Here is a 25,845-nt window from a genome sequence, read left to right as displayed (position 1 = left end):
GTGTTGAATGATAATCAAAAGTTGTTATTTTTGTGTAAATATTATTCTTCCATTTATTTAAACAGAGAACATTTTTTCTATCTCACTTTATCATGTTAGACATTCAGTTATTTGTCTTCATCATGTCATTGCTAGTTCATGTGCCCACTCCACATGACCATTCTTACCTCTTAAAACAAGCAAAGATGAAGAGAAAGAATGAACAAGAAACTCTTATTCCTTTATACAACAGCTTTTTTTGATGGGCTATTTGAGGCTATTTTTTTGCTTTTTTAAAATTGTGTGTTCTGCCAAGAGCTTTGGAGAAAACAAGCCTTTTCAATACTCTTGTAAAAAAACAAGGTGATGTATATTTTTTATTACAGTCACCAGCATTTGAAGGAAAATTTCCTCAAAATAATTGTCATATTGGTTGTTTTTTATCCTAATTATTGGGTATGCTGTAAACATTTTTAATCCACTGAATGCCAGCTAAAGTCATAGCAGTTTTTCTTTTTTTTTCTCATTTTATTTATATCTGTGATTTTTTTCTTAGTTGTTTTATTATTATATTTATTGTCAGCCATAATAGATGTTACAGATTTGTGCTGAGGTTTTCAGTACAAGTCTTACGAGGCTCATGCTAATGCTGTCTAGACTGTTTCTGTTTAAATTGTGAGAATGTGACCTACTTTCATCTCTGGCACTGCATCTGTGGATTCTCCTATTCATGTCATATTAATTCATCCAAGTTTAATGACTGTCCTGCCTCATTAGCTGGGCTTACAGGACACATATGGGAGACCTCAGCCAGGCCAAAACTCATTTCTCTGTCATGCCAAGAACGTGTCACTGTGTTTATCATGCCCTTTGTGACCCGAGGATCCCAAGGAAATTGCCTAGTAGTTATTATTGATGGTTACTGAGATAGATTTCACAAAGTTTAGCAAAATCACTTCACGATGTTCTGTCCTTCTGTACTTAAATGATTGATGAGTAATGTTCACTCTTATGCATGCAGATGCAGCATGCAGCAAGAATTGAGTTTTAATGCTGACTCATTTTTTCTTTGAGTAATGAATAGAAAAAAAAAATACCTTCTACATTTAATCTGTCTCTTGATGCTACATTTAATTACAGCTTTTGCCTAAATTTGGTGCCAGGTTTTTTGCCTTTATAAATGTAGAAATTTCTTGAATCTCTTCCACTGCTATTTACTGGTTTCCTTGCTATTCATCAGCTAATTAATAAAATAGAATCATGTGAACATAATTCATAAAAGTAGCTTTAGTGGACATAAGATATTTCAGGTAGCTGTTCATGAAGGCAACTGGATTTGTCTATTCAATATTTAGATCCTCTGGAATATTTCAGCAAACTCTTCTTAAGACAATGTAGTTTTAGTTCTATTATTTTCATAAGCAGTACTGCTCTAAATATTAGTCTCTTCATGGTGTAGAACATAGTATTTCTTAATAACGGAATAAAGTTAAAATGCCTCAAGTTACCCAGTTAATAGATTGTTAAAATAATGACATTTTATTAACATTTTATTAATTTTTCTGCCCCTTAAGCTTATCACTGCTTATTTTGCCTACTTAGGGGTGGTTTTCAAGGGGTTGAAGAGTGAAATTATTGCATGTTGTGTGGTAAATTTGGCTTTCTGACTTGGTTGTTGAAATGTTTCAGGCTGTGTGGAGACCATGGTCCCATTGCAAGATTTAGTTGGCATTTATTCATGGTTGTTCTTGTCACACTACAGTGAAGTTGAAACCCAGTAGTTCTGATAAACAGCAGTAAGTCCTGAAAGTTCTGAAAATTAGGTGATTAGGATCTGACTGATATGGAGCTTTAGAGAGGTGATTCTGAAAGACATAAACATCCCTTGTCTAATGAGATGTTCTAGGTGTGGTCATTAAATATTAGACTATAGTTAGCTCGTACAGATCACTCAGATATAGGAATTATTCTACATATAGCTTACTACTAGCTTATCTGTAGGAGGTCTGCTTTATCTTAGCAGATGAACTAGTCACTGTGCCAAGTTTCACGCAAGAGCCATTGACTATTTAAATTCTCAAGTAAAAGTTAAGTGGTTTTTAAGTGGTTGTTAGGCTTTCTAGTGGATTTCTACACCACTGTACACTGTACTGTATATATCCCTATGAATTAGGATCTTTTATAGTAGGAGTATTGTGTAGTTACCAGAATACAAACTGTGTTCAGCATACAGCTGTCTTCAGTACTTGGCAGAGAGTTTTTTTCACTACTCTGGTGTTCAAATTAAAGAAAAAGCAGATCATCCTAAAACTAGAGAATTAGAAAATTCTCATGCAAATTGTTCTAGAACTTTAGAATCCAAGTGCTTTTCACTGAGATTATTAATTATCCTCCTAAGGTTTATGAGGGTTGTTTGGTTTGTTTGGGATTTTTTTTTAGTTGATTGGACTTGGGTTTTTTTGGAGTTTTTTGGTTTGGCATTATTTTGGAGAGTGGTGGGTGGATTTATTGGTGTTTGGTGGGGGTTTTTTTTATGTGGAAATGCAGCTAATGTGAATATTTTCCCTAAAAATATTTTTCAATATGTAACAGAGCTGCTATGAGCATAAGTATTTAGTCGTGTTTGGACTAGATCTTCTAAAAGTGAGTGTACATTAGGTATGACTCACACAGCATTAAAACTCTGTAGTGAATTAGTTTAATTGTATATAAAATGCGAGGAAATATAAAACTTAGAATAAGGTTTCTATTAGCAGAAGGAAAACTTTCCTTCTTTGTTAAAAAGCCTTTGTCATGTTAAAATTACTTTATTAACTGAAGAAACGGAAATCCTTAAAAAAATTATTTACAGTTGAAAGTCCATCAGCAAGGCTAAATGATTCATTCAAGTGGTTCAAGAAATCTGGGATTTAGTAGGACACTAAAGGGTTTCCAAGTCCAAGCCTTGGATGCAAAGTTGTGGGGTATTTTTGAATACCACAGCTCTCAAGACCCTGACTGACCTTTGATTAACAAATTGCCATTTATAAAGTTTTAACTGCTGGTTGGAAATATTTCTCAAAAAGTCATTGGGATGAACTCAGTTATTTTGCAATTAATTTATTGGTTAGGATTGTAGGTACCAAAAGTTACTGTTTACAAAGTAGCAGGTTTGAAAATTGCATAGAACATAAGATATTCAGAACTCTTTTCCTCTGTGGTTTTTTTTTGGTTTTTTTTTTTTTTGGAAATAGTCCTTGCTTCCTTCTTATGTCAAGCACTCAGCAGGTGTGCAAGTCACAATAGTTTTGCAACTTCCCAGAACAGCCTAGAATGATCAAGTTTACAAGAATACACTTGTTTTCATTAATTTGTTCTTAAAAGAAATCTACAAAATTGAAAACAGATTAGAGTTCAGTCCCATATAAGTAGAGTTGTGGCTTCCCTCACTGACAATATCAGAGTGTCAGTATGATGCCAATTGAATATGACATATAATTTTTTCTATATGTGACTATTCAGATAGTATGGCCTAAATGATACACTCAGATTTTCAAGTTGTTTTATGATCAGTGATGATGTGATAAGTCCAGTAACTGTATTTTTATTTTTCACTTTCCCCAGAAATTTTAGTCATTAAAATTCAGCTACTGAGCGTATGTGGTCTTCATTATATTTAAGATTTAAAAAGTCATGTATTGTAAGTGCTGAAAAAGCACTGTGGGATGATACTCAGCACTAATGCTCTTATTAAACCCAGCAATATACTTAAAGTTATTTTCTGAGGGTAGTTTTTCTCTCCTAATAAAACCCACACAGGCATTTTCATGGGAATGACAGAGACATCATGGCATGCAATGGTTGTTTGTACTTTGTCATGCATCAACTTTCCCTCATTTCAAATGTAGAACTAACAGTTGAAAATCATCACTCTGAGTCACACACAGTGACATTTTTCCATCTTCATTTTTTGCTATAATATTTATTGGGTTTTTTTTCTCTCTGTCCTAAATTGCTGATCCTAATTACAAATATCTAGAAATGTGGGTATCTGGAATGCATTGTTCAGAGATGACTTTAAGCAATTGTGATTAAAGTGGTGGTATGTGGTCTTTCATCCTTCTAAGACACAGTACTCTGTTTAATACAAAAGCTTCAGATGGGAAAAGTGAATAGAAACCAAACAAAAAAAAAAACTGGATTGAAAATCATAATGTTAAGTACAGACAGAACCATGTGAATAACAAAATAATAGCTGTGCTACTAGAATGATTTGGGAGTCACTTAACACTAAATCTCACAATGCAATACAGAATATGATGTAGAAAGTAACCAGAAGTACTTGATAATATGGACAAAACACTTATAAACTGATTGACATTTTCACAAGTAGTTTTTAAATGTGTACATGGAACTCTTGGCAAAACAATTTTATATGAACAAGTTATTTTCTTAGGGCAGGTTGAGTATCTGATAATAACTAGGATTTTGAGGTTATTGAAAGAGTTGCCATTTTAACCTTTGAGTTTGTGTAAAACTGTTTCATTTTGAAAGACAAAAATTATGAATGCATGCATGTGTTGTGATTTTCTAGCTAGCCTTTTAAATTCAAAATCAAAAAGAAAAAGTATACTGGTGTCAAAATGAAATAAAGTTTTTTCTCATTTTCTAGCTATTAAAACCAATTTTGAAAAATAATTTCAGAACAAAAGCACATTGTTTGATCCTTTATGCAGTGTTTTGCTTTGGATTTCTTGAAGAGTTTTAATGAAATTTGAAGTTCAACTTCAAAAAGGATCTATTATATATCTTGGCAATGAGGAGAAAGAAGGTCTAGGAAAACTGGCATTTCAGAAAGAACTGAAACAAGTGACATTGAAAAGAAGAGAAAAATGAGATATGAAAGTGGGGGAACAATCAAAGTTTTCAGAATGTGAAAAGTTGTTGCAAACAAGGTCAATCCATGCTGAATGTTGGCAGATATGTTGGTTAATATAGGATGTGGTTTCTGTAGGCTACAGGTTTATGCTTTAACACGTTTTTCCATGTTGTAATTGGAAATCTCATTCTAATATAGACACTGAAATATTGGACCATAAGGTAGTAGAATATCTATTACTATACTAAATTCTTCACAAAAAATGTAGAGTGGTTATTAAAAAGAATGACAGGCTGCCTTGTGAGAGAAGGTAGAACAGTAGAAACTTTACTCACTTAAAGGAACTAATTGAATGGGATGGTGGTTTCTAGATTCAAGGTAAAGTTTAGTTTTACACTCAAACCTTATAAAATTACTTGATTTCTAAATTTTACTGCTTCTTTTGTATTGGTATTCAAAGTACAAACCTGTTTTTAGTTTTAAAATGGCAAGCAGACTGGTTTGTACTACTGCTCCCACTTGAAAATATTCTTACTATATTTCTGCTCTTTACACCCTCTCTTCAGACTTTCAGAATACAAAACAGCAGTGATTTTCCTATAGATTGCAGGAATGAGTTGTTTTCTCAAACAGAAACTATAATAAAATAAATTAATTTAATTGGTGGTTTAAAATAATGACAAAGACTTACAAGAGGCAAACAAACTGTTTATGGTTATGTGGGAGCCAGGCTATGAGAAGTAAGTGCAAGAATATCACAAAATCACTCTGAGCTATATATTCTGAAATTTTTGCTAAGGAAAATTAATTGATTTTTTCCCCTGGTACTTCATGGAGGGCATTAAAGCATGGCAAGTCCAACAAGTAGATGTGTGCAGATCAGAAGTTTTACTCCAATTCTAGTGGCAAGGTGGCTATTTGTGGCAATATTGGCACTTCATTTTGTCTTGTACTTTTCTAGTAACTTGACATTTATTCAAGAATGAATTGATTTGCATGTATCAGGATTTAACATAAGTCTGAAAAAAGCAGGCATAAAATACGTGATTTGTAATTTAAGGTCACACAAATACAAAAGTTTGGAAAAGTCTGTGTGCAACAACTTTTTCCCTGGAAAGTGACATTACATAGAAACAGATTTGAGTGTTATTAGAGTGGTTATAGAGGGCAAGGAGAAAATCAAGAGTTGACTCGTGTATTGCTGAATTTACCTGGAATGGGGAACATACATGTTTGTTTATTTCAGTTAGGTGATTTGAACATTTTGGAACTAGAATCACAATCAAGGTTACTGTGCAGTTTGAAGAGAGTTGTGGTTATGCATTCTTAGAACTAGCATGTTTCCCCCCCCACACTTCTCCAGTTTCCTTCTGTTGCTGTAAATTAAGCAACATTTGTGCTTTAATTCATACAGGTGCCAAGAACGATTTATAATAACAAGCGTAAAAGTTAATCTCATTTATTTTCTCCTATCAGCTATGTTCTGGAGGAGGTACAGGACTGTATTTTACAGTTATAGTTTTTATTTTGGGGGAATAAGAAATAGAAATCACTCTTGCGTTTTTTAAGACTTCATATTTTTTTGTTACTATTAATGGATATTTAAAGATATTGCTGATGACACATCATAACTCTTTAAATAACCTAGGTAATATAATTCATGTGCAACCTGGTAGGCATAGGTCAAACATCTCTCTGCAATCTCCCAGACAGTCTTTCACAGGTCTGTGGTCCTGTCTTGTGTACATGGAAGAAAGGTATCCATAGCCAGATGTGCATTCTGCTCCATCAGTCTTATTGAAACCTGTACAGAGTAAGTTCCTTGATGAAACAGCATTACATAAATCTCCTTTACCATACAGTTACAAAACAGTTGTTGGAAACAGTTAATTGACACAATAAGGAAAAACTTTTCTCTACTTTTGCTCTAGCTTTTTTAATCAGTTGGTTTTGTTTCAGAGACCTTGATGCTCTGATAAGACTGGCAGGCAGCAGAGGAAGACTGTCACAGTGAGACATCTCCCTTGCTTGTCTGAACTTTGGCATAAGAATGACAGTTGTCAGGAAATACCTCAATTTATATGCTGATCCCTAGTTGATTTTTCATGTCTTCTGATAATTTAGTTTCCTCTATCCTCATATGACACCTGTTAAATTTTATCATTATCTCCTTGTTTTTACTCTAGGTTAATATTTACAGCTATATTTGCTCACAAAATTATTTTTACTCTGTTTGTATGGAGAAGGCAAAGTAAGTGTACGTATACACATGTGTATGTATAAAACAAGAATAGCTGACAGTCATTTTATATAGGTGAACAAGTAATACAGAATCATAGAATATCTTGAGTTGGAAGGGGCCCACAGGGGTCATTGAAGTCCAACCTCTGGCCCTGCAGTTCGACTTTTATGAAGGCAGTTCAGACAAAGTCATTGTGTATACTTGGTTGAGCAGGTCCAGTAGGAACTGGCTGGTAATCATTAGAAATATCTGAGAATAAATCCTTGATACACATTTGGCCTTCCATTTCAATGGGCCATGTTTGACCACAGACTATCTTATGCATTCTCAGTTTTTTCAAGTGTCATTCAAAAGAAAATATCTTTTTTTAGTATATTCATATCCTAAAATTACCTCTGACTAAAATTTGAATTTTACATAGTTTTATTTCAATTGAATATTTTACTTAAGCTTACATATCAGTGTATTAGAAAAACCTTTATATACTTTTTATCAAGATCTAAAAACTTGCCTCATTTTACCTTTCATGGAATGTTTTTATAGTCTGACTTCTAATAATTCAGAAACATATGCCATATCTAATAGTGTTAGAAATTAATTTATGTAGGCTAAAGTAGGCCAGTTTCATCTGGAATGATACAGTGTAATTTGAAATATAAAATACAGCTGCTTCTGACACATTTGGGTAAAAGTTATACTGTTCCAGTTATACTTTGTGTATTTGAAACAGTGGAATTTGAGATGAACATTTTAATTTTGGATAATTCCTTCTAACTTGATTTTTCAATAGTGAATATGAACAACAGGATATTAATAAAACTCAGAGAATCAAGCCATATGTCCCACAGTGGCCTGCTGACAATTTTGCATAAAGATCATCCCTTTTTTAGCTAATAAATTTGTTGAGGTACTGAAGATACAGATGTTCTCTCTTCATTCTTAATTCCTTCATCCCACTGTTCTGGTTTTAAGGTTGCCTTTTCAATATTTTCATTCTACATTTAAAGCTATAATATTTTGTTCCTTGTGGCACATTTCTAGTGCCTGGATTAGCATAGTGAGTGATATTTATTCCTCTGTTATCATGTAGTAAGCTCCCATTCAATAGACAACGATTACCAGCATTGCAATGGTGGATTCAGCTCCCAGGACAGCATAGGCAACGTTCTTAAGGAATTGCTCTCTCACTGGAGCTCCCATTTTCCATATCAATAATAGGGGAAAAAACCCTAAAACTCTGGGGTGGTTAAAAAGCAGGTAAGATATGCTAGAGAGATTGTGGGCTCTTACAGATGTTCGATGTCTCTGCTGGATGTGCTTTGAGATACTTGTTTTTATCAGATCTATTTTGAGCAGGACACTGGACTGGATGACCCCTTCCCTTCCAAAGTTATGACTCTGTAATTTAATTTGTTCCTTGTAAATATTAATGGGGGAAAAGAAAAAAAAACAAAAAACAAAAAACCACAAAACAAAGCACCAAGGAAGCCCAAAGCAAGAATGTTCTAGAATGAGCATCACATACTCTCCTCTCTTCTTTGTCTTTAACTTGCTTGCTTGTTCCATAAAAAGTGTAAAGATGAGGTGGTTTTATAACAAATTTTGCTAGAAGTCATCAGATAACAATTCTGAATCTTATGAAAAATTAATTATACATGGTGCAGTGCTTATTGAAAGAAATTGACTTTTAATGAAGATATGAATACATAAATGCTTTCTAGTTTTCACTTTTATATTCATCCTGACCTTCACATATCACCTTTGCCCTCAGCCACATTTTTTTAAACTGCTTGCTTACTGTTCTCAAATTGTTCAGTGAGTTAGGAAATGGTCACACAATGAAGAACATCCTTTGTACTGCTTAGACCATTAAATTCCAGAACAAGTTAGAAAGTTTTGCTCAGGTCCTTTGACATTAGTATGTTTGGAACAAAGATAAGGAATGATGGTGACATGACGGCAACATTATTGTCTTTTACCTACTACAATTTTGAAAGAAATTGAACACAAATCCCAATTCTTGCTATTGATGTAAAAGCTCCTGTGGTACTACTGAGAATTACCTAGCAGAAGTTACATTTTGTGGGTCTGTAAGATGATTCCTATACATGGATTGTAGACACACTGCAATGAAGAGACTCATTAACATGTGGGTGTTTTGTTAATTGAAAAGCAATAAGTTTACAGGTTTTATAGGTAGATAAATACTAGAATTTTGCTAAGAAATTTATATTCTTGATAAAGAAACATGATAATTAGTAGTTTTGTAGGAAATGCTCTGCGCCTCAGTCATTACTGCACAAGTTCATGGTCTAACCAGGAAGATTAGCATGTGATTTTTATCATATTATCAAATGTATTCTGGAAGAAATATCATGAGTGAACTATAGGTAACGTTTGGAAGTGCTGATATCAGCTGCCTGAAAGTCTCACACAGGGCTGATTGCGTTGGCACTACAATAATTTTTTCTGACCTGTAAGACTGAGGATTCTCTGAATTTCTGCAAAAGCCTGATTTTAAAGTCAAGCAAAACAAAAATCCCTAACCAGAGAGTGCTGTTGTATATGGGGTAAAAAAAAGTGAAAGAAGCAGAAAAATAGAAGTTATATCAATATTTCTATTGTTTTAAGGATGGGTCTAGAAAATAAATTTGCCCATTGTGGTTTCATTGTCAGTGAATACTCAAGGAAGAAAATTTTTTTTCTTAAGGAAAACAAAACCATAAAGTTTTTTTCATATAAGCTAATTTTCAAATACATAAAAACTGAGTTTGATTTTTTTATATCTATAACTTGATAATTTCATACTCAAGAAATTCAGACTGTCTTCTTTGTCTCATTGACTTCTTTTGTATGTGTGTGTTTAAAACTGGTGCTTATATCTATCTTATTTCCTTATTTATTGACTTATTTATTTTTATTTTTCTTGGGTGATTTTAGGTTTTTCTATTTGTGCTTTCTCTGACCCTGCAGATTCTACCTTCTCTTGATTCACCTTTTTTCCTCAGTGCACAGCACTGTGCTAACACTTATACCTGTGCAACTCTGAGCATTTGATCTGTTCTTTGTTCAGATCACTTTCTCCGAGCCTGATATATCTTGCTGCATAATATTTAGTGAGTATTTACATACAGAATTCTGATTCCACCTCAGGAAGCCCTTTTAGATATGTCTCAATTTGTAATGGATTAATTTTGTTGGCTGTTAGTAACCAGTTGATGATCCCCTTGCTTGTGTTTCCAGATCTGTTTCACAAAGAGCAGCAAACTTGTGCCTGGGCTGTTACAGAGGTATTTTCCCAAAATGACCTGTGCTTCTGCTGTTCAGCACTGATAGTGTGCATGCTCACTGCTGTGCATTGTGACAGTCTGAGTGACATGCCATGCAATGAATAATAATGTGTCATAGCTGCAAGTAGTTAGAGCTTCCCTCACTTCTAGCACCTTGCCTAATGTGCCTCTCCCACACACTTTTGTGACAAAGGGCTGAGATATATTTATATACTTGCTCTCATTTAACCAAAGCAGAAATTCTTGTCATTCTAGAGCTTAGCATGCAAGGTCTTCTTTAGCATGGTTGCCCTATAAATATCCCACTTAAATACCTTAGAGAATCAAATCCCAAGGATGGGCATGGGTATAATACAGAACTATCCCAGAAAAAACATCAATCACTTTGCTAAAGTAAGAATGTATAAGATGCAGGTATTTGAAGTTTTTTGCAGCAAGGTACAGAAGAGGCATCTCAAATGTTTTCCCTGTCTTAGTATTAACATATTCTGGAAATAAATTCCCATCTGTGAATAAATTGCCTAATGCATATTATCTCTGTATAGAATTGCCCCAGTCATTATGACAAGTTGTAGTTTATTTTGAGTTTTTTGGGGTTTTTAACTGACCAGCAGGCTTAATGGCTGACTCATATCCTGCCATGCACTGCCTCCCACCTAATACCATAGTGACAAGCTGCTCGTTTTCTTCTGTTCAAAAGAAATAAGGAATGGAAATTTAGTCTCTCAAAAAATGGGATAATCATCAATATCAGTATGGGTTAACTGACCTGGATGATGCTGACTACCTGTAAGATATACTCATTACCCCTGCAAGGTTACACGTGGACTTTAAACACTTAGCACCTGTTAATTTCTGTTGTATTAGGAAGCAAAAAAAAAAAAAAAAAAAAATAAAAAAAAAAATTCTTTTCTAGAAGGCTTCTAAAGATGAAAACATATGGGACTTAGCTGATTAATGCACTTAGACAGAATCTGTAAATCACAGAATTTTCCAAATCCACGTTTGAGCACCATTTAAAATATCTCTTAGAGATTTTGTTTGTAGAATGAAGTCAGGTTTTGTGATATTCTGATGTTGCTCAGAAAATTCTAAATTGAAGAATTTCAGCAAGTGCAAATTCTTGTGTTAAACACATTAATTTAATGGGAACAATGCCAATGCTGCTCTGCCTACAAACAAGCAGAAAATCCTAAACTATCACATTCAAGGACCAATCTGCATTGATCTCTCAAAAAGTATATACTTTCTAATACCTATAATCTAATTTAATTTTTAATAAATATCCAGATTTTTTCAATTATTTCCCATATTTTTGAAATGTTCTTTTATATAAATATCTACTCCTCAAATCTTTATGACAATAAAACCTCCATGCCAGTTATATTTAAACATTAAAGCATTTAAACATTACCATTTCTCATTATAAAAATCTCTATACGTTGATTATGTATCTCAAAAAAAGGCAGAAACAAACCAATCTTTGATTATTTTACCTGCAGTGGTCATGCAGGAAAAGAAACAGCAATTTCCACACAATTCTATGATTTTCAATAGCTGTGTGAATTCTTGAAGAAATATTAAGGGAAAATAATTCTGTAAAAAAAATCACTTTGCAATCATGTATTTATTGTTTAAATTGTTTAAATATCAAGAAATAGCGATTGGTAGATTTCTATTTTGTTCATAGTTATTTTCCTAAGAAAAATTAAGGCAGGAGCATTAAATAAATAAATAAACTAATTTGTCTTTAATTATCATATTTCTTGGGACAGGTTTTAATATGAAATTGAAACAGCTTTGCAGCCTTGCTTTTGTGAGAGATTGCATTAAAACTTTTCTTTGAACCTAATATTTTCTTCTAAGTTTCTCTTCCAGAAAATAAATGCTAGTAAAATGTACTGTATGTGCTTTAGGATTATAGATTGTTAATTCCTGCTTCCAGATCTATGCCTTCATGTATGGAGTTATTAAATGCATTTTCCAAAAGTGATGACTCATTGTAGTTGGCTCATCTTTGGAGAACACATTTTAAGTGGAGCTGGATTTAGCAAATATTGCTGTGCTGCTTTTTAAAATGAGGCCCACTTGAAACACTTTAAATGGAAGGTCATATTCCTTGACCTCCTGATTTTTAGAAAATTTTCCATTAAGTTTTGAAGAACTTTTAGGAAAAGTTCTGTTCAGCCTTTTATTCTAATTTTCTTACCCCTTCTTATTGTTCAAAGACTATCAGTACTGTAATTCTTGATGTCAATAGCTCTTTTTATCTCTAAACTATTTTTTTTTTTAATATTTTATACTTCCACCTACATGTACTAAGGAGTGTAAAGCAAATACAATTTAAAGGAAACGCAGTCTCAATCTAAGCTAGGAGAAAAGTATGAGGAGAGAAAAATAGAAGTTCCGGAAAACCAAACAGCATTTCGTACAACTCTGGATAAAACCCAGACTTCTATGCATCACCTTTTGTGTAGTTTTTTCTTCCCCACACTCAAACAATTATAATCGTGATGCTCATCATTAAAACTATGTTTCATCTCTTACAGGTATTTTATCCTGTTCACCACCACAATTGATCCCTTTAACAAGAAACTCTTCCCTAGACCTTGAAGATCAGATGTGATTCAGTTAGGTGAGTATTAATTTAATACTGTACTGTTGCATCTGGGAATGAAGTTCAGAGAGTTTGTAGGAAAACAAAATGAGCCTAAATTATCATTGAATAAAGAAGAAATAATAAAAATAAATTATTGTTAATTAATACAATTAAAAAATGGAATAATAAAATAATATATTTTTTAATACTCCTTAAATAATCTTTGTTCTTGCCATCACATTCACCACTCCTGATTGACAGCATTTCCTCTTATTAGTATGGGGTCAGTAAAGAATGAGCAAAGCTCTCAACCACAGACTTTTAAAGAACTTTTCAAAGGATTCTGCCCTGAGGGGGACAAAGTTACTTATTCATATTAAACCTGTTTCCTCTCATTGTCTCCAAAATATAGTTACCTTTTCCACTTGTAACATTTCCAGGGATTAAGTACAAATCCAGTTAAAAACTTGTGGAACAATCTATTATGAAATACTCTTATATTCTTTTTAGAAATGACACTACAGTGGATGAGACCGACTATTGGTATAGTCCAATATATATATATTGGAGTGGCAGTAACCCAGTAAATTGCAAAATAGTTTCAAAAGGCTCATCACTGTCTTCTAGTGTTTCATGCATCTCTCTAAGATGATACTGAGAGATGATTATGCTCATATGCTCTTTAAATGATGTAGAGTTTTTAGTGTGTGTATGTAGATGGAAGGGAGAGCTGAGCACCTGATGAGAAAATCCAGAAAAATCAAGGCTGAAGAGTAATTTTTTAAAGTAACCCATATCATAGTTCAGAACATTTATGAGTATAAAGACAGTGCTTCTTGTCTTCATTCATTTCTAGGTCCTAAGTTGTTCCCTGACTTCCCATCCATCTAGTTTAAGTCAACATCTCAATGTACATTTATATTACAACATGCTCAGGGATCTTAAATTATTTAATATCAGCTGTTGACTGCTAGGGTACAGAAAGAATGATAATTATTTAGAGGGATGGGTTTTTACCCTATTTACTACCTTACATTTTCCAATCTGCCTTCCTGGTGTAGTGCACATCATGTGGTGATTTCGGGGTCGGGTCATGCATTGACACTACTGGAAGACTTTACTCTTCCTAATCCAAATAATGGTGAATCCTTCCTGTTTAACACATGCAGTAAGAATAATTTCCATTTTACAGATAGAGTGGCAGGCGTGCAGAGAATCAGATAGTACATCTTGAGATCATGCAAAGGCTCTGGAAATACAATTCCAGTGAGTCCTGGCTATAACACTGTTGATGCCCATATCACAGCAGTCCTACAAGCACCAACGGTAAGAAATCAGGTCCTTATATAATATGCATTATAGTATTTCAATCCATTTGAATTTAGACAAATCTGGGGGAAAAAAAAAAAAGCTTATGTTTATTGCTGGCCAAGAAAGGATGCCATTAGTAATTTAATGGAGAATAAATAAAAAAAAATTAAAAAAAAGGAAAAAGAAGGGAGTAAAAAAAAAATCACTATGAAAGTGCGGGGTTTGTTGTTTTTTTTAATATTGACAAATGACCGATGAAGTGAAAATTTTTTCTTATGTAAAGACAATTCCCCAATGTTGGACATAGAAATAGAAGATGCTGGAGATATTTAGTTGAAGCAATTTATTTTATATTTACCTGAAAGAGATCTTGAAAATAAATGTTACCCCCTTTGGAAATGTTATTTATGCCACAAAATTTTCTTATTTTCTTCATTTTGACAATTTTCCCTCTCTATGCAACTTTTCTTTTCCTCCCCAATTTATTGAAAGCTGTAACTTTCTTTGCATGGTTAAAGCCAACCATCATGCTTTTTGTGATGAAAATTTAGAGACACTGAATGATAGCTTTTCCTTGGCTCAGAAGTTAAACTATAAATCTTTCTGCTGTATCAGGATTTCATTTTAAATGTATGCTAATCACAGGGACAAGGTAGGAAAATATGGTTGCTAGGTTGTCTCTCATTAAGATTTTGAAGCATATGTGGTTACGATTTAATTCTCAATGCTCAGAAATTGTATTTTCCAGTCACAATGACTCCACAGGAGAAGAAATTAGGATGTCTGATACATTCATCTCTGTGTCAAAGTATCATATTTTTGCTGTTTAATATTCACTGAGGGAAAAAAAGGTTGTCACACTAGAAAGATATTATTTTCAAACAGATGGATCATTCCTGACCAAGTCTAGTTGTCTATATTCTTAAATTTTACATTCTCAAAAATTCAATTTAATAGAAACAGTCCTCCTTTTTTACTCTACTAACATTTTCCAACCTCAATGATTTTATAATTGTGTGATTTAGAAAACCAAATACATATGAAATGGGCCATGGATATAAAATGAAGAATGCTCTATTCTCATTTACACCTGCATTAATCTGGAGATGGTCCATTAAAATCTAAGGAGTTATTCCTCCCTATGGAATGAATTCACCACAGCTTAATGTCAATGGTGCTCAGTCCTAGAAAGGAGAGGATATTTCTCAGTCCCCATTCTAAGCCTGAAATTAGTGGCATAAGAAAATTACAGGATTTGGGTCCTATTCTCAGAACTGTTACAGAGTGAAAACACTTGAAAATTTTATGTCCTGGTTAGAATTGCAACACAATTTCAAGAGCAAAATTAGGAAATGTTTACCTTTTTTCCGTTAGTAGTTTTTTCTTTCTCATATTTGTTTTCCTCAAAGCATCATTCATTTTAGAAAACAAGAGACCCTCTGCTAGTGCAGAGTTGAATGCTAAGCATGCAACTCTCCTAAGCAGCAGTGAACAAGAGAAACTAAGAGCACTTTAGAAAAACTATTTTTACCAGTTAAGTGTGAGGTTTCTTACTTTCCTTTTATATAAATATTTCTGAGGACTATAAATTGCAGAATCATAGAATAATGGGGGGTGGAAGGGACCTTCTGAGGTCACATAGTCCATCCCCACTGCTCAAGCAGATTCACCTGGAGAAAATTACCTGGGACCGTCCAGATGACTTCTGAATATTATCAAGGGGGGAGGACTACACAACCTCCCTGGGCAACCTGTGCCAGTGCTCTTACTGTCATAGTAAAAAAGGTTTCATGATATTCAGAGGGAATCTCTGGCGTTTCAGTGTGTGCCCACTGCCTCTGGTTGTGTAACTGGGCATCACTGGCTTCATCCTCTTTGCACCCTCCCTCCATGTACTTGTAGACATCCATAAGCCTCCTCTTCTCCAGGCTAAACAGTCTCAGTTTTTCCAACCTTTCTCCATAGGAAAGATGCTCAACTCTGTTGTCTTCTGCTGCTTTGTTGGACTCTCTGCAGTCTGTTCATGTCTCTCTTGTACTGAGCAGTCCAGATCTGGAACAGCCCTCCAGGTGTGTCCTCTCTGGGGCTGAGCACAGAGGATTACCTCCCTTTGCCTGGTGCAGCCCAGGATACCATTAGGCCTCTTTGCAGCAAGGTCATGCCTCTTGATCAGCTTAGGGAATTGGTTTTGTCTCTGCATAAAGGAAACTTTGACAATATGTGACTCAGTTCCATAAGGAGGCATTCTAGAAAGTCTCTTTAAACAGCAAGCTGTTTTCACTCATGGATGGTTAGCATGGAAGATGAAAATTTGTACAATTGTACAACAATTCTAAATTTGTTCTGTTACCCCAACTGCACAAGAAACATGTAATAAGCATAGAGAAATTTTGAGAATGTGGTTCCTTTCAAATGTGAACAACAAACCCCACCATTCAGTTCCATCTTTACCAAGAAGAGTTGTTATTATGATATTATGAAGAGGTGAGTTTATTGAACAGTCATGTACACATCCGTGTGCCAAAATCACGTGCTGTGGTTTTACCCAGATTTTCCTGGAAGGAAGATTTCTTTTACTTCTTCCAAGCTGCTACAACCTGGTTAAAAATTACTTTATTTAAAAAACCTTCTCACTAGAACTTTAAACATCAGAAAAAAAAACCCCATTAAAATTAATAAATGAGGCAGTATCAATCAGCTGCTAATTTTGATGGTATGCATCTGATTTTAGTGATTTTTGTATTAAAAGAACTGAATAATATTCAGTAAAATCACATAAACAAGAAATTATGTACTGTGGACTCCAATTAGAATAGAAAATTTACAGTCTTCCTGTTAAATTATGTATGATATATAGTTTGAGAGTTTTAGGATCCCCATTGAATTAATGAACTGATTAATGAGCACGATCCTAGATCTGTGCAGTCAAAAGTATATTTGTCAGCAAATTTTATTCCCTTTTGAAAGTAGTAAGCTATAAGAGAATTCACGTACTGTCTCCATATGCTAACAGATTCTTGTCAGGAAAACTAAATAAAATGGAAAGGATATTATGTTCCATAATTTTATGATTTCCTCATTTTTATTTAAAAGGAATGTGAGGCTGTCAAATGACTTAGGAAAAAGTTGCAATTGCTTTTCGCTTTGTCTAAGTAAAGCGGTCTGGTTTTACCCTTTTTTCCCTCAAAATTTGGATATGTTTATTCAATTATAATGCTTCTCTTTGGCTTTGTTTAGGTCAGAATCCTTTTCTCTTAGGCTTTAGCCATGTTTCTCTTCCACCAAATTACTGATTATTGTGAATATGTGGTTTTTTCCACTGGTCTCTTCCCCTCTTAGTAATCCACAGAGCGACAATCCTGTATCTGGCCTTGTCTGTTGGAAAGAAAAACAATATTTATAACAATATTTATAACAATCTGTTGTTCATGTTTATTATGTGAAGATTTGCCAGTACATACATTTGAGTTTTGTTATCCTTTCCTACTCAGGATTGGACAATATTGGAGGCAATGTACGAACAATACTGTTTCAAAGCAACAACATATAAAGTGCTGCAGAAAAAAACTAACAATTCTCTCCAGAGTTACTTTTAACATTTGATTAAGGAATGAGTTACTGTGATGGTACCAAAATATTTTTTTAAAATGGTTTTCACACACATGTGACATATATGTTTGTAAAGCAGATAATGCAATTATATTTTCTTATTTTGAGTAGTATAGGGATATTTACTTTTTCATGCAGGATGGAATGTCATCCTATAAATATTGCAAACTAGATTGCTTTAAAGTTATGTTCTAAGACACTAATCACACTATCCTCTATGTTTATTAGGTGATAAAGCCTAATTGATGTATTAAAGATAACAAACTTTGAGATCATATCATAGTCTAGAGCATGTTGCAGTTTTGATATATTTTTTGTTTAATTATATATATGCCAACAAATATATTATCTTTATAGAGAGATATGTAATTTATTTAAGCAGTTATCTGATAGAAATGTGCATTTTGATGTCATTTCAAAATAAACACATTTCTATCATAAGTATAAATTCATATCAAAAAAGCAGCTATAGCAGAATTTTGTCTTAGATTCTGATTGGATGCCCAAAATTGTGTATCTTCTGTACCTGAAACCTATGTGTTTAATTCAGTTATAGAAACCTTCCCTTTTGCTGACAGATTCTTTAATAATTGCCAGAAGTTTTTCAGGAACTTTTTTGAAATAACAATGGAGGAAGCGCATTAGACTGTGAAGCTTTTATCCTTCTGGGAAAAGAAGCAACCTTGTGGTTTTTTGGATTTTGAGTAGTAAAAAGAAAAAGACTCTCATAAGACGTTTGTAGACCCAAAATACACCAGCAGTATCAGTGAATCAGACAGGAACAAAATAAGCTCTTCAACTGAGAAAAAGGTTGTTACTTGTCAGCAACTTCATCTCCTACCCCACTTGCAACCTTCCCCAAAAAGCCCCGGACACTTTTTTAGCATTTTTGAAAGACCGCTAGGTTTGGGTTATTTACTACTGCTACACACTCAGCCTTTCACCCATTGCAGGTAATTTGTGTTCACCACTGATTTCAGGGATAGTATCAGGTGCTAAATATGCCTGGTTCCAGTTGCTTAATTTATATCTAGTAGGACCTTCTCACCAGAATGCCTGTTGAGTCAGTAGAATAAATCTGAAAGTCAATGTTAATGATTCAGTAAGTGTTACTTGACTGAATTCAGCTAGTTTATGGGTTTTATAATTCTGGAAAAACTTCTAATATGACATAGAACTTAAACTTGCTTTTATTTTCAAGTATGTCAGTTTTACACAAGAGCTGAAGTCTGAGTAAGGATACCAAACATATCTTGACTATTTGAGAAAGGATTGAGCAAAGAGCTAGTTATATTACTAGCATGGAATAAATCATAGTTACTGCTTAATATTTGAAGTTTGCTATAATTACCATTTAAGCACCTGACTAATTCTTTTTTGGGGGTTGTGTGGAGGAGTTAGATCTATAAATAATATGTTTCTGATTTCGAGAGAGACAAATGCCAGCACATACATCATCTGTATTCTGTTTACATGAAGTGAGTAGTGCATCTGACCTTACACATGCAAAATTTTCCATAAAATTTCCATTGAACTTAGATCCCCAAGAGAAACAAGACACAAATCCAACTCTGAGCAGTTTAGGTAACATGGGTAAAGTACATCTAACATACTTGGGTAAGCAGGTAAGAGCATAACAAACATGTCAGTACTTCAGTAATCCAAATTAAGGAGCCAATTCAGAAAACTCTAAAATGTATGTCAGTGGTAATTCTAATCAAACTGTGGCAGATTTGATAGGTGAGCCTAGATGTTGCATTGCCATCACAGCTCAACTGGAGGTAGGACATAAACTCACTGAATCCTGGAAGCAGTTCAAAGGGCTTTTGCCCTTGAACAACTGCCAAAATGGAGTTTTAGGTAATTTGTATGTGCATACAAGTTTTAAACAAACATTGATTTCTGTAACTGGAAAAGAGATTGTCTTTCAATGCAAATTATTTTCACTGTTACAGTTTTTGCAAAGATAACTTTATACGTATTTCATATTATTATTGTGCCTCTGCATCTGTGGCCAGAGCTGGTACCTGGTTGCCCTGCACTTCTTTTGCAAAGACAACTTTATACCTCATTTCATTTTGCTGTCATTTACTCTGCCTCAGCAGCTAGGCTGGAACCTGCGAATACTGGTTGAACTGTCAGAATCAGGCAGGCTTTTAAGAAAATGAGTTTTGACATTCCTTTCCTTAAGATGATCCCTTGTTTTTCAATTACTGGTTTCTGACTTGGAGATTTCTTAAGGTAACCCTGAGTTTGTTCCTAGTCTGTCAAGCAGGTGGCAGCAATGCCACGTCGGAGCAGCTCCCGGTCCCTTTCCCTGACATCAAGTGTTAATGCAATTGACCAATCAGTGCTAAGATGATGGGAGGTAATTGGGTAATTGTATTTTACTGATCACAAGCAAAGAAAAAGGGAAGGGGGGGGAGAGAAGAAGAGCAGGGTGGGGGGGGTGGAAAAACCGAAAAAACACCCCAAAACCAAACTGGAACAGAAGAAGAGGGGAGAAAACGGAAGGGGAGAAGGAGGAGTGTAGCCAGAGAGACCGGCCCTGGGACATTTGCAAATCCTAGGGTGCCACTGAAAGGTGGGGAGTAAGAGAAAGCCAGAGCGACTGAAAAGCGGAGCTACTCCCAGCAACAGCAGCAGCTGTCAGGAGCTGGATACACACATACATGCGTCCCTACATGCACACACGGGGAGAATTCAAGCTGCAGCTCATAGCAGGAAGGAAGCGTTTCGGCTCTGCAAAGGGCTATGCATGTCAGGGATGAAACCAAGAGCTGAAAGAAGCGGCTGCGCTCCTGGGACTGTGTCATCTTGGAAGGGAGGGAGGCAGGAAGGAAGGAAGAAAAGGGGGAAGATAACTGGCATGTGGAAGAAGATGGGAGACTAACTCACTGCTGTGCAGAAGGGAAATCCAACTTGCACATCTGAAATACACCAGGCTCAGCTTGGAAATGAGATCAGACCTGCATTGAAACACAGAAAGGGAGGAAAAGGGAGGCAGAGACGGGAGAGCTTTTATCCTTCTTCCTGTCTCTCTTTCCCTCTCTCTCCTCAAAGAAGAAATAGAAGTTTATCCGTCTCGGTTCTTCTGGATTGATATAGCTGCTGGACAAAAGATGGAGAGGAAGCTAAAATAAAAAGCAAAGTGTGCTTCTGAAATTTACAGCTAAGAGGACAAATCACAGCTCGGGTTTCTTTGTGCCCCATCGGGGGAGTTTTAACGACTGAAGGATTTTGAGAAGTGAGGGGGGGGCAAAGGCGAGAGTGGGCGTTAAAAATACCCATCCCAAGTGTTTAAAAAATAATGAGGTGATGGATTTTTTCCTGACAGCTGGTGGGAACCTTGAATTTTTCTCTACTCCCTCCCTCCTTCATTTCATTTAATGTGAAATTATGAAAATGCAGAGGAGTTGGAGGGAAGGCAAAAGGATATAACGTGGAGTTTGAAACAAGGAGAGGGTGCTGATGCTGTGGATTGCTGGCTTCTTGCCGAAATCAAAAATCCAATTGCGCACTGGGTTGTGATTGGAAATCTAATCAGATCTTTGGAGAGGGGGGAGAAAGACTAAAAGTTTATTGTTTTGACAGATAGGAATAAAAATTTAAATGCAAAAGGAGATTCTTTTCTAAATGCGTGTGGGGGTATAGAGGAAAAGAAGAATGGGAATCCCCATTCTAATGTGGAGACACATGGATTGGATAATTGATAGTGCAGCAAAGAAGGGGGAAAAAGAAAATTGCCTGCCAAGACCTGGATCTTAAGTGTCACAACAAAATTGCATTAAAAGAATACAAATGGAGGATTGCTTGAAAGGAAATACAGTTATTTTTGCTCTCCAGAGAAAAAACAAATAGAGAGCAATGGGGAGCAGTGGAGCCAGAGAGGCAGAAAACCTCAGAAAAAGGAAACTAGACAAACGATCCACAGTGGAATGAAAAGTTTCAGAAAGGAAAAGGACCATTCATCCTTCTCAAGGATTTTTCTTTTTTTCCTGTTATTTTAAACCATTATTCTTCAGTGAAGGCAACTATCAACGTTACCACTACAGAAATTTTAAGCAGAAAAGTTGAAAGCCACAGAGAAAATAAAGGACAGAGAAGAAGAAAGCAAATTGCCAGAGGGGGAGAGTTCAGCAGTGTTGGGTTGGATTGGCACCTGTATGGACTAAAAATTGCTGGGAAATTGCAATTGGATATCCTTTTTCTTTTATTTCCTTTCTTGTTTTTAATTTTGGTTTGGTTGCTGAAATGAAATACTTTTCTAACCCCTCCCCCACCCTGGTTTTTCATAATCACTTGGATTTCCAGCTGGATAGTCTTTGAGGATACAGTGAGTACACTTTCCATTTTATTATTTTTTGGAAAAGGAAATATGCCCCATTTCTTTCAACCTTATTCCTCTTTTTTAGGTCTTTCCCCCCACCTGAATAAAGAACCTGGCTGTATTTTGGTAACGGCTGGAGGGGGGCGGCTGGGGAGAGAGAAGGGAAGGAATCAGGATAGAACTGAATTCTCACAGTGGCTCAAATTCCTAAAACTCGAGCCTTGGTAGGATGTTGCAGACACTTGCCTGTGTGTCTCCATAGTATTTGTAAATGTTCACTAGCAAAGAAATCTTTTGAGAAAGCCCTTGCAGTGAGTGGGGGATGCTGCCTGATTGCCCAGTCTCTACAAACGGATGCCAGTTGCATGGAATTAGATACACAGAGGAGGTTTATTTATTTACTAAGTGTTTAAAATAGTTCAAGGCTCTAATTTGAATGCTGGTATCCAGTCTGACATTGCAGATTAATACAGTGTATTAAAAGGAACATTTTATAATCAAGCAGGGAGGCGAAGGATGGCTTTTGGCGGGAGTGGGGGGGTGTGGGGCAGGAGCTTTTAATGGATTTTTGAGGATGTAGCTCCAAGAGAAATGGCATGTTTTTCCTTCCATTGCTAATAAAGGACAGTTACAGGCGGAGAGAGGCGAAGAGGAGTTTAGGGAACTGCTGTACTGGCCCGTGCCCTCTGGATCTCTGAGGAAATTATTTGTGATTTTGTGGTGAATCCTTCAGGGTCCCCTTGGACTTTCATGGCAGTTGAAAGAGATTTACTTTGATTGACAATCAGTGAGACGATTCGGAGGTGTCAGGAGATATTTTTTTTTAGTATTATTTTTTATTTTTTTCTTTTATTATGCTGGTAATGAAAATAATTAAAAAGTGGCTTGTAAATGGTGGGGTTCACAAATTAGCAATGATGTGTAACAGACCAGTAAATATCTCTCCCTTCCTGGAGAACTGTCTTGTGGGAGTGTGGAATAAAGGGAGGATAACATGATGTTTAAAATAGAGGTCCATGTTTTCCTGTGGGGAAGAGTGTTACTTCTGTCCCCTCTCCTGGCATGACTGCATAGCTCAGGCCTAAGGGAGTTTTCCTTTTCTTCCCTTTCTGTCCTCCCTCACTTCTGCCCTCTTCAACCTTGGCCTTCACATGGTAAGGCTCCAGCTGAAGGTGTTAGGCCAAAAACTGGTGCACAATGAGAGGGAGAAATAACTAATTAAATGAGCCATTGAATAGGATTTTTTCGGGGGGGAGGGGTTGGTGTGTGGTTTTTTTTTTGGGTTTTTTGGGGTTTTCTTTTTTTTTTTTTTTTTTTTTTTGGCAGGCAAGGTGCAGAACTATCTTTGCTATTCATTTTACTTTTCTCTAGCAGCAATATTCTGGAGAAGGGAAGAGCAGTCAGGAAAGAAAGAAGCATTGGTAGATCCAGATTTTAGCTCTTTTAATTTCTGGCAGCATTTCTCACTTCTCAAGCTGCCTGCAGGAAATAACTCAAAACTGAGCTGTAATTTCCCTGGATAAATACATAAACCATTATTAGTCTTCTCCCTTTTCCCCCCTTTTTTCACTTACATCCCTACTATTACTTCATGTAAATGTCCTGAATCTTTTGGCATGATGGAAATGAGAACTTTTACCTCTCAATTGTGTCCCATGTGCTTCTGTTTGGAGGTCATGCCTCTTAAACATTGGCTACTTGAAAAGGATTTAAGAGTTAGGGTTCAATTCTGCTCCTAAGGAAATCTCTGGGAGTTTTTGTTTGGCCACGCGAACAAATCAGACCCTTTGTGCAGTTCTGTTCAGAAAAAGAAGGAAGCAGGCACAGCAAAAATTATTCCTTCCAGCTCCAATTACTCTCATCCTTCTCAATATAGCTAAATTGTTTCAGTGTGAAGTGCTTTAACCTCCTTTTTTTCTTTGGACCCATGTTTCCTGGTGGGACACTAAATGGGTAATAAGTTTGTCAGCATCTGAAAATAAGTGCAAAACTCCCTCTTGTTCATTCCTTCATGTATCATGATAAGTCTGTGCCCTGTTGTGGGCTACACTTACATCAGCAGTTGCAGTAATAGAAAAGCTAAATTTATGTTAAGCTGCTGCTCAGTAATTACTGAAGGAAAAAAAAGCTGGCTAAGGGAAAGGCATCTCCAAGCTTTTTCCTGGATTGCTGTCAAGTGAACACATAAACAGAAATTTTGATAGAGCAACTCCAGTTTTGGACAATAGAAAGCTGTCATAGGTGCCCCATTCATTTTATACAATAACTAGCAGGAGTATTTTCTTGAAATTATAAGGAAGCACTGGGAAAATTTAGTCACCAGTTTGGGCTGAAATAGGCAAACCTTGTCAACATTAAAAAGCTAGGGATGTGTGTCTGCTTCCAAAGAGGCAACAGTTTCACACTTCTGTGAATCATTCACTTAATACAGTAGCCAAAAGACACATGGAACTACCCAGAGTTTAACTCATTCAGTATCAAAGGGGGAATGAGTATGGCATTTCTCAGCATTTGTGTTGAGGCTTATCCAGAGCCCAAAGGGCTGATCATAAAATAAATAGCCAAAACATTCATCCAAACACCAAGCTGAGTGAGAAGCAACAAATCTCCTCTACCAGAGGCTGGAGCTGGCTGTCTCTGCTGCTTCCCTCACAGGTGTCTGAGCACAGGTGTGTCATTCAGTGGCATATGCTGGTCCTGAGGGCTTTCTCTTCAAATCAACCATGGATAATATTTTTGGTAGTGACCCCAGGCAGCTGGGCTTTTGGCACTGTACAGGGTATAATTATGTGTATATTTAGGCACTAAATGCTTCTACAGGAGGAAAGATAAAGCTGTATTAGAAGGTCCTGCTTTGTTTGGTCTAATTGTTTTCCAGGAGGTCAGAGATCACATACCTCAGACTTCAGGCAAAGTATAAGTTATAATGCAAAGGGGTGGCTGGTCTGTATCTTTTCTCACGTCAGGAATGATTTGTACTGATCTAGAATTGAAGCAGGTTCAGTTTGCTGGAGCGGCAAATTGTGTCACAATATCTCCCAGCCTGGTACCACTGACAAGTGAAAAATGGGCTTTCAAATTAGGTGAGACCCAAGAAAAAAAACACTGGAGATGTGAGCCAATGCAAGCAATTGTGTGGGACTGGAGAAAAACAAAGACATTCCAAAGGTGTTGCTATGGCTTCCTATATATAGGCTTTAAAATTATTTGCCTGTGACCTAAAAAGCTGTCTCCTATTTGGCATGAAGATTCTTGTTGCAATATGAGGCAGGAAGATTTTGGATGGGGCTCAGGACAGGATTTTAGAACATTTTGAGAGAGCTTGATGCTGGTGAAAAATCCCAGGCTGGGCTATCCAAGTTGCAGTGTGCTCACTGAAGGAGTGCACTGTGCACAGCAGCAGAGAGAGAGAGAGAGAGAGAGAGCCTCCATCTCAGTCTTGCCAGAGTGGCTTCGTGTTGGCTTGGAGATATGCTTTTGTTCCTGATGGCTACTGAGGAACAAGGGCAGAGGGAAGGTGCTGGAATTAGTGCTGTTCTCAGTCTGGGATGAAAATTGCTCTGAAGTTATGCATTTGGCACCTACTAACTATTTTCTAAAATAATGAAGCTGACTGGATTTCGGGTT

General features: G+C 35.8%; 1 protein-coding gene across 11 annotated transcripts in view; it reads left to right on the top strand.

Annotated features, from left to right (window-relative positions):
- Positions 1-25,845, top strand: part of LRRC4C (leucine rich repeat containing 4C) — a 490,319-nt gene that overhangs the window by 379,062 nt on the left and 85,412 nt on the right. For 8 of the 11 annotated variants that reach the window (XM_079308653.1, XM_079308664.1, XM_079308656.1 and 5 more), the window contains 2 exons: positions 12,919-13,004; positions 14,161-14,294. The gene's annotated coding sequence lies outside the window, so the exon portion shown is untranslated. Of the gene's footprint in view, positions 1-10,337; positions 10,370-12,918; positions 13,005-14,160; positions 14,295-20,258; positions 22,225-25,845 lie in introns of those variants that run through there. The other 3 variants (XM_079308660.1, XM_079308665.1, XM_079308658.1) reach the window with 3 other exon arrangements.

This window comes from Erithacus rubecula (genome assembly GCF_903797595.1).
Source record: "Erithacus rubecula genome assembly, chromosome: 6".
Lineage (NCBI taxonomy): Eukaryota > Metazoa > Chordata > Aves > Passeriformes > Muscicapidae > Erithacus > Erithacus rubecula.
This window is presented reverse-complemented; position numbering and strand designations above follow the sequence as displayed.